This window comes from Tamandua tetradactyla, chromosome 5 (assembly GCF_023851605.1).
Source record: "Tamandua tetradactyla isolate mTamTet1 chromosome 5, mTamTet1.pri, whole genome shotgun sequence".
Classification (NCBI taxonomy): Eukaryota; Metazoa; Chordata; class Mammalia; order Pilosa; family Myrmecophagidae; genus Tamandua; species Tamandua tetradactyla.
Window position 1 is genome coordinate 150,216,309 of NC_135331.1, and position 13,859 is coordinate 150,230,167.

Sequence of the window (13,859 nt, forward strand, 5' to 3'; positions counted from 1 at the left end):
AACGTTCAATGGTTAGAAACTCAGATATATGATTTTATAAAAGTTGGTTGAGATCTTTTTTCCCTCACATAACATTTCATAGGAAGTATTGCAATTGATAAACCATTAAAATGTCATGCCATACTTAAAATCCATTCTGTGGGAGAGTTCTCCACTTGCAGTATCTGGTGGAGGGCCCATTTCATGTAGGTCATATGAGTCCCCTCTCCCTACTTCCATCCAGGGAACGCATGGCACCAAGGCAGACAAATCACAGGTTGGTTAGTGGTTTATGGAGTGGCCTGAATTAAAAGACTGCATTAACTCAGTTTTACTCATCAATCCTTTTTCTGGAATCAAGAAATAAAAAAAATCAAATAGCTGTAAAATCAAAAATGCAAAGAATGCATATGGAGAGGCAAGATGAGTCAAAATCAATAAAAATTATTTCAAAGCCAAAACAATGCAATATTGATATGTTAAAGCACACATTACAGTAGTTTTCAAAAGGGGGGAGTGTGGGACATACCTTTCAAGAAAGATTCTTGGGGTAAAGATGGAATAAGCTTGAAAATAACTTGCAAGAGATTCAAAGTGGAAAGATAGGAAGACCGAGAGATGCAGGCACTTTTGAAAACCATTAAGCAGAAATAATAGTGAAGATTCATGAATTCTTACTGCTGCAATTGCTATAACTGTCTTTAGGTCTAGAACTTACATCTACTTCCAGTATCTCTAAGGTCAGATTCTAATATATTTTCCAATATAAGATTTTAATTAGCTTCCTTCTTACTGTCACATTTATCTTTTTTTTATTAATTAAAGAAATTAACACAACATTTAGAAATCATTCCATTCATATTTATCTTTATAATAAATTATGACCAACTTGAGTTGTCTTGAGTGAGTTTCTTTTCCTTACAACCAATAGAAGCCCAGCAACAGCACTCACTCTCATTTGTTTATCCCTTAAGTATTTCTGAACACCTGACTGTGTACTGTGATAGATAGCATGGATTATATATTCAAAGATGACAGTACACAAATTCTGTTTTCAAGGCATTTGTTCATCTAATAGAGAAGAGAAACCCTTGTAGAAATAATTGCAAACTTAATATGAAACAGATCAAAAATGTACCTGAGAAAAGAAAATTCAATGTCCACCTTCTGATTTTTTCCTATGTTATAGTCTGTTGTTTAAGAGTGTTCTACGATATACCTCACACATTATAACTAGAAGAAATGCTTGGTCACAAATACTAAATTTTAGTTTACTTAGCTAAATGCTAAATACTAATACAGAATAATTTTTGAGAAAGAAAAAATTTTCCCCTCATATACAGTAATTGAAAATCTTCCTATATAGCCTGTATTAGTTTGTTAAATGCTGCTGGAAGGCAGTATACCAGAAATGGAATGGCTTTTAAAAAGGGAATTTCATAGTTACAAGTTTACACTTCTAAGGCTGTGAAAATGTCCACATTAAGTCACCATATCAAGAGGTTACCTTCAGGCAGTCCAGGGTGGCTCAGCAGGCAGAGTCCTCACCTGCCCTGCCAGAGACTCGGTTTGGGTCTGCCCATGAAAAAGAGAAAGAGGTTACCTTCACTCAAGAAAGGCTTATGCCATCGGGAACACGTCTGTCAGCTGGGAAGGCACATGGCTGGCATTTGCTGTCCCTGTCTCCGGTTCTGTTGTTTCCAGCATCCACTTTTGTCTCTCTGACCTTCCTTCATTTAGTTCCCTCAGGACACAACTCTGTCTTCTGGCTTACTTAGCATCTCATGGAAAAGCACATGGCAACATCAGCAGGGATCTGGTTTTCCAAATGTCTGGGTCTCATGATGGCTCTGTCACTTCTGTTTTCCAAGAGTCTGCATCTGCTCTGAGCTTCCCCCAAAATGTTTCCTCTTTCAAAGGACTCCTCCAGTAAACTAATCAAGACCCATCTTGAATGAACAGAGTCACATCTCCATCTAACCAAAAAGGACATGCCCACAATTGAGCACGCCACACCTTCCTGAACATAATCCAATCAAAACTCGTATCTGTGGGTGTGATGTACTCAAAAGGGTTTCCACCCTATAATGTTGAATCAGGGTTAAAGCACATGGCTTTTCTGAGGTACACAACACTTTTAAAATAGCACATAGCTTTATGGCATGATTTTCTTTACCAAAAAATAAATGTGATGGCTGTTCCAATTCAGCTATTTGCAAATGAATCAAAGTTTTCTGCATCAAAACTCTTAACTATTGTTAATTTATATCATATTTTACAGATCACATCGCTTAAAAATCAGCTTTCTCAAAAATCTGTATAACAAAGCGAGAAAAGGAACTTTGTTAAATATGACTGTTATTTAGAACTTGACATTGTCTATCAGAGGACACTGCCAGAATTGTCTGACATCCTCATAGTCGTGAGTAATTATGAGTGAGGACTATTCTGATTGCACTGACAAGACAAGAAGAAAAAGACTAAAAGGGCAACAGATGGAATTCAGATTAAAAAATTAAAATGACATCTCCTCTCTAACTGAAATATGCTTTTTTGGCAAGAGAAGAATCTCTTTTTCTAGAAATTTCTGAGGACTATAGTACAATGTATCTCAGAAGCATAAAGTTGGATTTAGGTTTTCAACCTGATTAACATCTGATTCTTATTTTAACTGCATTTTTTAAATAAAAGTCCTCATATCTATACATATATATATATATAATATACAGGAGTAAATAATACCATGCATTTCAGCAATAAATTAGATATACGTCATAGACACCTATAGATGTTTATCCATAGCTACCTATTTAGTTTTTTAAAGCAGTTTTATAATTATTTCCTGAAAGTAATTTTTTTTTAAGTTTTTGCTAATCTATTCATAAAATATTCATTGAACGGTTATTGTATGTTAGGCATTGAGGTGGTTTCTGTGAGAATACAAAGGTAACCTGCACTGATATTTAGAGGGAAAGATCAGCAACTAAACTTACTGCGCTGAGATAACAATGCCCATATGCATTGCACTTGGAAGTGACCCAGAGACCCAGCTAATCAGCTTTATTGAAGTAACCTGCCTTTTGTTATTGTTGTGGTTTATGCTATGACATTCAAACACTTAGTTCTGCATATGGAAATAAAGAAAAAACAATCCATATACTCTCTATTGTGCAAACTTTCAAGATGTTACACAATGAGGACCCCCTACAAGCAAAGCAAATTGACTCAAACTAAGTTATGATATTGACTGTATTCCTTTATTTTTCATTCATTCAATATCTTTTATTGCTATTTGAAATGACTACTAAAACGATTATTAAATTGAATCAATAATGGAATAGTATATAGATTTAAACTGACTTTTAATAATCTTGGAATTTTGTTTTATTTTCTTGGGCAATAACAAGTGAAAAATGTGAATTAAACTAAGAGTTTCAAATACCACACAGCACAGAGAGTTGGGATTAGATAGTTTATGAAAGCAATCTAACTTTATATAAATAAAAACAATGATGATGATTATTCTTTAAAAAGAGTGAATCAGACAGAGAATCACAATTTTGTATTCAGAAATGTGAGCCATAAAAAGAATCAAGTGAATAAAATAAACTCCCCATTGAGCATCATATTTTGTATTATCTTGAACAGGAGATGAAACTTACAGAAGAAACATTTTACCTTTAATGAACTCTAATTTTGATAATCGAGTTGCCAATTAACAGTAATTGCAAGGGTAGATTAATGTCACAATTCTCATCCAGTTATTTTAGAGCCGCTCTCTAAGTATATGGTAAATACTCAGAGTATCTTTTTTTTCTTTACCATTTCCTCAACCCAGATTTTACTCTAACGTAACTGACAAATTTGGAGGGCACATTTTATTATGAGAACCTGAGGATCTGATCCTATCATTAAAAACACCCCAGGAAGAAAAATTCAAATGTAAATTTCAACTGACCTTTGTGGAAACAACTCATATTATTTTGCATCAGCAGCCACTAGAGATTTGTCTGGCTATATATGGATTTCCACATCTGCCAGCTATAAGTGCACTTCATCTGTCTGCTAAATCAGACAGCCAGAAATAGATAACAATGATCAAGCTTTTGGGCTTCTCCTAAATTAGCCATATCATGAGGTAAAGTTAGTTTCTCCAGTGGACTTTCTTGCTAAAGGATTAAAGGAGAAACTCAGAGGAAGGAAAGTAGCAGAAAAGCAAAGGAGTCTTGTCATTCCTTGGAATGGGGTACCGATCGGAGATTCTATTCGAGGGTAGGTCCTGCTGGGAAAACCGAGCATTACTCTTCTTTGCAGCTACCCATGCTCTGTTACCAGAACACAACAGAAGTAAGAAAGCTATAATGAACTTCACCTGTGCCCAGGGTCCCCACCCCTACCCCGACTACAGATCCTCTGGTTACTAACCCCCTACTGTTTCCTTCATTTGTGAACTGATTGGGAAAATAATAATAATAATAAAACTTGACTTACTCTTGGACAAGAGTTCAGGGTGATATGCTCACCAGCTGCTAGTGTAGAAAATGCATCTTTTTTTTTTCCATTTATTACTTTCAATCTCTACTCTTTTTTTTATTTTTAAGGTCAATATGATGAGAGAGGGAAGCATGACCATCTATCCAAAAGAACATGTTTCTGCCTAACATTGGACTTCCAAGTCTGGTCGTGAAAGTTTAAAAAATATTTTCTAAACTAAGTTTATAGGAAAGCAAGACATCTGAGTCACTCCATGTATTATCTATATATTATTTCCCACAGTGTAGTCAAGTGGAATGAAAGAGGTGAAAGGAAGAAAACGTGCAGAGGAACATCTTTCTACAGGGAGTTCAGGAAAAGAAACATGGTTTCACTTAGCCTAACAAGACTCTCCCACCTGGATAAAAGTAGAGGCTATCATCAAGCACAAGAGAGAGCAAAATAAGTATAAAACTTCCATCCATGATTCAAGAGAACTACATCCTTAACAATGTTCATTGCTGCCAAAGTATAAGAACTTTATCCCAATGGTAAGACTCTCTTAGAGATGCAGGATGTTGAACGTTAGTTGGCCAATTATGGGCTGGGCACTTTAAGCAGAAGTCTCACATTCTCATACCTATTGAAGTTTAAAATTGCAGTTCATATAGTGTTTGATTTTCACTCTCCCGAAGATGATCAATTTATTCCCAATAGCCTTACTTTTATGGTAGGATTTAGAGAATCCCAAGGAGAAATATGGGCATATAGTACATAACTAGTTTATTATAATTCATTATATTGGTTTCAACATTGCACTTTCTGGCAAGCTACTCTTCATGCATGCCAAATACCATTTTCTAATTCAAAATTCTTAACATAATATCAATTTCTTCTACATTAAGGTTAATAATTAGGCAGTGCTTCCAAACTCCTGGTAATATATTTAATATGATTACTCAGCTCAATTGTATATGAACTCCAACTCAGTAGTAGATAGTCTCAGAAAGATAATATCGACATTAAAACCTCTCACTTCTATAACTGTGAAATTATCTAGTTACTATTTCCTGGGTTAATAATAATATTCAAATGTACACCTTTTAAGCCTGCTCAATTTAATTTCAGCTGATTAGAAAGAAAGGGGAAGAAAAAGAGAGGGGGAAGAAAAGTCATCCGATCATAGCAAAATTAATTACCTATGTGAAATGCATCTATTTTTACCCCCTTTTTTTTTTTTTGATATTTTCTCTGAAAAATAATTTTGAAGTTACTGGGCAATCTCAAGAACTAGTTTTCAGTTTCTCAGAGGAAGGATGCCTTCACCCAGGTGGACTGACAATAGGTTATTAGTGGATCTAGAATAATCAGGAGGGGCCAAGCAATTACATGTCCTTTACGTACCTGTGCTAGAAAAGCACATGTATACACCACAACCCCATCAAACACACATCTTACAGGTTTGTTATTTTTTTGTATGGGCAGGCACCGGGAATCCACACCACATTTTCGGCATCGCAGGTGAGTACTTTGCCTGCTGAGCCACCATGGCCGCCCACATCTTATATTTTTATTACTTTTTCTAACTTCACTTAATATTTAATAATCAGTATTTACATAATTAAAGTAACTTAACCAAGTGGAAATAGTCAGGCAGATAATGGGGTCTGTTTCTCCAGGACATTGTCACAGACATGAGATGAAGACAGCATTGTAAACTTAAGCAAATTATTTAAACGTGTGTTTCTTGCATAACTTCTACAGAATGGAGAAATCATTCCCCCTTTTATATAACTGCTGTGTAAATTAAATTAAATAACACCTGAAAAGACTTAGCCCAATTTTGCCAGATAATATGATTTTGTTTTATGTCCTTTTTTAGAGCTAGTGTATCAAAGACAAAGGCCTAATAATAATTATTTACCTTACTTCTCTTATTTCTTCTTTTTCTAAATATTTATTTTCTTTTTTGTTTCTAAAGATTTTCTCAGATCAATTCTTAAAATATTGTCCCATTTCTAGTTCAAATTTAATGATTATTGATACAGGTGTTATCTTTCACTGCTACTCATTCTGACTGCTAAATGCCAAAAAACAGTTTATTACACATCCTTCTCAAGCCAAATTAGTCTTTCTTCTTCTTCTTTTTGTCTTTTTGCTTCCCCATATCCTTAACTTTATTTTTATATCACTTTATTTTTCTCTAAGATTGAATCTGAAATTTCTTTTAAAGTTGGCTTTGAATCTAAGGTTTAAATGGTGTCTCTAGAAGAGAGCACAACACAGCATCTCCTAACTGTCTATGAAAAACAAAAACAAACAAATAAAAGACATGAGAACAACTAAAAGAAAGAAAGAGGCACATCTTTTATGCTGTGCTATCTTTCATGTTGGCGAAGATGAATGGAAAACCTCATGTCAGAATCTGAGGTAAGTATAAACCCATATCTAAGCCCATCTCTATTCATCATCTCAGGGTCTCTGAAAGTATGAGATGGTGAAGGGCCAGGTTTAGGGAAGGTGCAGACTGCAAGTCCCACACCATGTCCTGTGAGGACGTCACTACCCCATTACCTCTGGAGGCCAGTGGTGAAGGGAGGAAAGGAAGTTTCTGGCACAATGGAGCTGCCTGGTCTCTGGGAGTAGATCAAGAGCTGTGCACATCTCACTCTCTTCCAGCTCATAATCAGAAAGGTTTCATAGCACCCAATGGACAAGCCAGAAAAGCACAATCCACTAACCTTACCTGATTCAAATGTTAAACCTGTACAGGCATATTATGGAAAAAAAGAAAATGACGCAAATATTAACTCATTATAAAATAACTTCCATTATTAAGACCACAGAAAATAAACGTCTCATGTACATTTCTTTAAAATAATTACTTGAAAATAGAGTCTAGCCTAACAAGACATAAAGCAAAATTAATAATTCAAAAATGAGGAATTTATGATATGAAGTTCTGGTGGTAATCACTGAAGCCAAGTTTTACATTCTAATTCTAAATAGGAATCAGGTTTTGAGAAGAATCCTTAAGAAAACAGGAGAGCAAAATATATTTCAAAGTCAATTTCAACTATTAGAATAATGGGCATTATAGAATGTACCTGAAAAATGTTCAAAGTAAGCAACTGCTTATAGAATTTAAAATAGGATATGGCGCTTCCAAAACAGAAGAAGGTATAAAAGCAAACAGAAGTATAATAAAAAGGGGAAAAAAGAGAGGCCAAAACAAAATAATATAAATAAATAAACTAAAATAAGATAAAAGTATACAAGGCAAATGCAAACTGCAAGAGAATAGGAGTTACTGTTGGACAAAATACTATTAAACAGGAAAGCCAAATGATTTCATACCAAAAATTATACAATCAAGTATATGATGATTTGCAGCTATTACATGCCCCAGAAAAGATCATTTTCTTTTAACTCATCCCTGTAGTGTAGACCTACTGCACATGTGACCCCTTGATTAGGTTATTTCAGTTGAAGTTTGCTCCAGGGTGGATCTTAATCCTCCTACTGGGTTCCTTTATAAAAAGATAAAACACAGAAGAAAATCCAGAGACACTCACAGAGAAAGCCCCAGAGAGACTTAGAGACAAAGGTGCACCCACAAAAGCTAAGAGAAGAAGCCACTTAAGACAACAGCTGACAGCATCGAAATCCGGGAGAGAAGGACCAGCAGACATAGCCAAGTGCCTTCCCACATGACAGAGGTGTCCTGGATGAGAGTAGCCTCTCTTCCGAGAAGGTATCATCCTGTTGATGCCTTAATAGGGACATTTTCACAGTCTTAGAATTGTAAATTTGTAAGCTATTAAGTCCCAACTGTTAAAAGTCAATCTATTTCTGGCATATTGCATTTTGCCAGCATTACCTAACCAAAACAATGAAACTGAATATATCCAAAAATGTTGCATGGAAATACATAAAGCTATCAGGAGAAAAGAACATGGAATAAAATTAGAAGTAGAATTTAAGAGAAGGAAATTTTAATGAATTCTCTGTCTTAGGTTAAGTAATTCAGGATTTGCAGGATTTAGAAAATACTACCTTTATGTTTGATTTCTAAAAAAGCAAATCAACATATTTAACCTAAAATCTAGAAAAATACTTATTTGCAATACACAGACTGCTTTTTGTTAAAATATAACACTCGGGTGGGCCATGGTGGCTCAGCAGGTAGAGTTCATGCCTGCTATGCCAGAGACCCAGGTTTGATTCCCAGTGCCTACCCGTTGTAGTTTGCTAGTTGTTGGAATGCAACACACCAGAGATGGATAGGCCTTCAATAAAAGGGGATTTATTCAGTTAACGTATAGTTCTTCAGAGGACAGGTAGCTAACTTTCAATTGATGTTCTTTCTTACATGGGAAGGCACAGGGCGATCTCTGCTGGACTTCTCTCCAGGCCTCTGAGTTCCAACAACTTTCCCTGGGGTGATTCATTTCTGCATCTCCAAAGACCTGAGCTGAGCTACGAGTGCTGAGGTGAGGTATGCTGAGCTGCTTGGGCTGTGCTACATTGAGCTCTCTCATTTAAGCAACAGCCAATTAAATCAAACATTCATTGCTGCAGGCACGCCTCCTAGCCAACTGCAGATGTAATCAGCAATAGATGAGGTTCACATGCCGTTGGTTCATGTCCACAGCAACAGAACTAGGCACCTTCACCTGGCCAAGTTGATACCTGAACTTAACTACCACACTGCCCATGCAAAAAAACGAAAAAAATATACATATATTTAACATTCATATGAAAAATGCACAAAAGAAATATAAAGTTCAGTGATTTCTCCCAAAGTGGACATCTATGTAACCATTACCAGACCAAAAAAGTAGAAGCTTTACAGCACTCAGAAGCCCTCCTCACGCAGCTTTATAATCACCACTTCCTCCCCCCTCCCCAAAGAGACTGGCTATGACTTCTTACACTATAAATTCACTTTGCCTGTTTTCCAGGTTTATATTAATAGAATCATAGAATACAGGAGATTTTTTTGTCCAGCTTCTTGTATTCAACATTGTATAGTGAATATCAAACATGTTATTGCATAAACCTGTAGTATATTCACTTTCATAGTGATCATTTATTCTATTTTGTTGCTGCATACATTAAGCCATATGAATGACCCTAAAGTGTATATATGCATTTTACTGTTGATGGATATTTGGGTTATCTCAATATTTTTGGCTATTATGATTAATGCTGCTAAGAATATCATTTTATTTGTCTCTAAATGTACATATATGCACATTTCTGCAGAATATATAGCTACAAGTGAAATTTATGTGTCATACCACACATATATACTGCATATATACTTCACCTGTCATATATACTGTCAAACATGTTTCTAAGTGAATGTGCCAATTTAAATTCCCATAAGCTTTAGTGTATAATAGTTTCCATTGCCCCATCTTACTCTTAATATTCTCAGTGTTTTTAATTTGAGCCATTAAGGTGGGTGCATGACATTATGTCACTTGGTTTTAATATTGCAGTCCCTTGACAACTAATGGAATCTAACAACTTTTCATATGCTTATTTTATCAAGTACCTTGCTTATGCTTTGTGTCATCTCTTTTTAACATATCTACCTTTTCAGTATCAATTTTCGGAATTTTTTATATAATCGGTATACAAGCCCTTTGTCATCCGTGCATATTGCAACTATTTTCTCTTACTCTGCAGGTTCCCTTTTTACTCTTTTAACTTGTGATAGAAACGCTCTTTTTTTTTTTTCAACATGGGCAGGCACCGGGAATCAAACCCGGGTCCTCTGGCACCGCAGGCAAGCATTCCTGCCTGCTGAGCCACCGTGGCCCGCCCTAGAAACATTCTTAATGTCAATATAGTCCAAGTAAACAATCATTTTCTTTAAGATTAGTGGGTTTTGTTTTTTTTGTGCTCTGTTAAAGCAATCTACGTCTACCCAAGGTCATGAGAACATTGTCCTGTATTTTCTTGTAGAAATATTACTTTTAGATTAGATCTATAGCATATCAGAAATTGATTTTGTATGTCATGTAAGATAGAAGCCAACTTTCATTTTTCCCACTATACTTATTCATTTATTGAAAAGATAGTTCTTTCCTCACTGCTCTGCAATGCAAACTTTATCATAAATCTGTGTTCATATGTATGTGGGTCTGTTCCTGGGCTGTCTATCCTGTTCCATTTATAAATTTATCTCTTCTTATTCCAATACCACCTATCTTAAGACTTATAACTTTGTGTAAATATTCTCTTTTCCCTTGCCCTCCTTTTATAAGGGCCTTACTCTTTTTGACTCCTTTCTATTTTTACATCTATTTTACATTCTGAATGTCGTCTCTTACACACACACACACACACACACACACACAACTGATGCCATTTCAACTGGGATTTCATTGAATCTATCTATTTATTTTAAGAGAATGGATACCTTTTTGATACTGACTCTTCGAATCCATGGACATAATAAAATTTCCCATTTATTTGGGTCTTTTAAAGTTCCTCTCAGTAATTCTATTACTTTCCTCAGAGGACTGGCATACACTTTATTAGATTTATTTCTACATCTTTATTTTGGAGATTATTATATATAGTAACACTTAAAATCTTATTTTATAGTTCTTTGTTAGGGACATTTTTGAATGTCACAAGAGGTGGGAGTTGTGCTACTGGCATCCAATTGGTAGATGCCAGAGATGCCATTAAACATCCTGCTATGCATAGGAAAATGCACAAGATAGCTCATCATAACAAAGAATTATCTACCCCTAAATAGGGTGAATGTTGAGAAACGTTGGGTGTGACTCTCCAATGAAATGTTGAACTGAAATGGGAAAGATAGAAATCCTTGTTTTATCCCCAATCTCACAAGGAAAGATTTCAATATTGTACTATTAAATAGGACTTTTTTTTTTAGTTTAAATAGGTAAATTTTATAAAATTGAAAAAAAAATTCCTTCTAAATCCAGTTTGAAAAGATTTTATCCTTAGTGGATATTAAGATTTATTAAATGTTTTTATGTGTCTATTGAAATAACCATGTGATTATTTTTTATTCTTTTAATATAGTAAATTATGCTGAATTTTCAAGTGTTAAACTATTTTCGCAATCCAGAATAAATTTAACTTGGTCAGCAAGTATTATCACATATTCACTCATCTATAGTTTGATTTGCTAGTATACTGTTTGCAAATTTTGCACTCAGATTTGGTATGGAATTTGCACTGACATTTGCAATAAAATGTGTGGGAGGTATTCTATTTTTTTTCTTCTGGAAATATATAGGTAAATTTGAAAATATGTCTTCCTTAAAAATCTGGTATAATTTATCAGTGAGCCATATGAACCTGTTATTTTTCACTTTGTGGAAGATTTTTAACAACAGTTTCAGTTTGTTTAATATATAGGACTATTCAGCCATACTTTTTATTTTTCTTATGTTTCAGTAAATTGTGTATTTGTAGCCACCTACCCACATAAAGTACATTTGTCAATTAATCAGCATTGATATCTTTATAAAAAGTCTTCTTATCTCTTTAATATATGTAATATTTGTTGTCATGATTCCTTTTCCATTGCTTTAGGGGTTATTTGCATTTTTTATTATTTTTTATCAAAACCATTTTTAAATGTATCAAATGTTATGGTATAATTGATTCTCAAAATTAAGAAGCAAAAATTAAGTTACCACATTTTCTAACTGTAATGTGATACAAGTAGAAGTAAATGCTAGTATTTAACCACTTGGAGAATGCTATCAAAGAAAAAGTTTAAAACATTCAGAAGAAAATAACATTATTTTAAAATATATGGAACATTACCATAGAGCAACTGTGAGGTAAAAGAACCAATTTCATATAATGAAATATAAAATGAATTAGTGAGAAAATATTGAAAAGGAAACATCAGAACTATAACAGAAGAATTAAACGTTCCTTGGAAAAAATTAAAGTTAAAATTGCATTGTGAAAAATGGAAATAAATTAATCACAAAGTACAATGAATCAACTAAAAAATGACAAAACAGAAAGCTTAAAATATAGTATTAAATACAGAAAGGAAATCCTAAAAAAAGAAAATAGTCTTTTGTGTAAGATACTAGAAAGAAGCTATATAATTGAATCCTCCTAGTAGCAAAAATATTAAAAAATCATTTTAATATATGTAGCAAAAATTCACCTCAGAAGAAGTTAGAGAAAGGAAAAGGGCGCAACCTTATACCATATTTCAAATAATATTAGCAAAAGTAAGAAAACAAAACCAAAGATTTATGGTGTGTTTGTATAAGAGATCCACAGATGATGAGGTAAAGGAAAATCCTAGCAAGTATCCATTTTTCCTTTAATTCTTGCCTGAAAAGGCCAGAGAAAGCAGATCTGAAGCAAAACCCACCTCCTCAAGCAATATTTCAATACTGTTCCTGTGACCAAACAAGTGGTGATGGATGTCAAAGAGAATTCACACACACTTTTTAAAAAATAAAGCAATTTGGTGTATCTATCTATTATGAAAAAGAGAATTGAAAAAAGCATGGTGTATCAGCTATGTAAATATGTTACAAGGTATATAAAAAAGAAAGGAATGCAGAAATATTAGAACTGTTAGAAAATATAATCCAAATAACAGGGGGAAGAGTTTATATAACCTTTTATTAGAAGGGTCTAATAAAAACATGGAGTCAATAAACAGAGAGATTATAATGCAACTGCTTTTGATGAAAGATTAGAATAAAACAATGTGATAACAAAACTAATAACTGGAGATAGTAAGCATTTGAATAAGAAAGTTAAAAATAAATTTCAGGCGTAGGAAAAAGGCTTGAAGCAATCTCAATGAATACAGAAGAAAAATACAAATATTAAAATATTTATAAAAGGTTGTTGAAACATATTCATATTATAAATTTAATACGCACATATATAAAACTGTGTGTGTGTAGAAAGAGAAACAGACAGATTCTAATAAGACAAGTTCTTGAAGTTCTTAAATTCTTAAAAAACTGGCATTCAAACAGAAAATTATATATATGTGTGTGTGTGTGTGTGTGTGTGTGTGTGTGTGTATAAAACAATTGACATTGAGATATATCCAGATTCTTAATCAAAATCAAGAAAAAAGAAAGAAAATTATTTGGGGATTTAGGCAGAAAGAAACGAAATCAGCTATAAGAAGGCATAAATAGCATTGCCTTTATATTTTGGAATAGCAGCTGTCATTGCCAAAGAAAACTGAACAGTTTTCCAAGTTCTGAGAAGACAATTTGATCCATGAGTATTATGCCTAGTCAAATTGTCATTCAGAGTATAAATCGACAGACTGACATTCTAAAGATGAAATAACTCAGGGAAATACCACCCATGGGTCCCTCTTGAGAAACTACTTAGCAATGGAAGTCAGCTGGATA

At 34.0% G+C, this 13,859-nt stretch overlaps 1 long non-coding RNA gene across 1 annotated transcript in view; it reads right to left on the reverse strand.

Moving 5' to 3' along the window:
- The window catches only part of LOC143682818 (uncharacterized), a 163,317-nt gene that overhangs the window by 15,614 nt on the left and 133,844 nt on the right, over positions 1–13,859 (reverse strand). Inside the window, exon 2 of the long non-coding RNA XR_013175297.1 lies at positions 1,487–1,554. This is a non-coding gene — a long non-coding RNA (uncharacterized LOC143682818). The remainder of the gene's footprint in view (positions 1–1,486; positions 1,555–13,859) is intronic.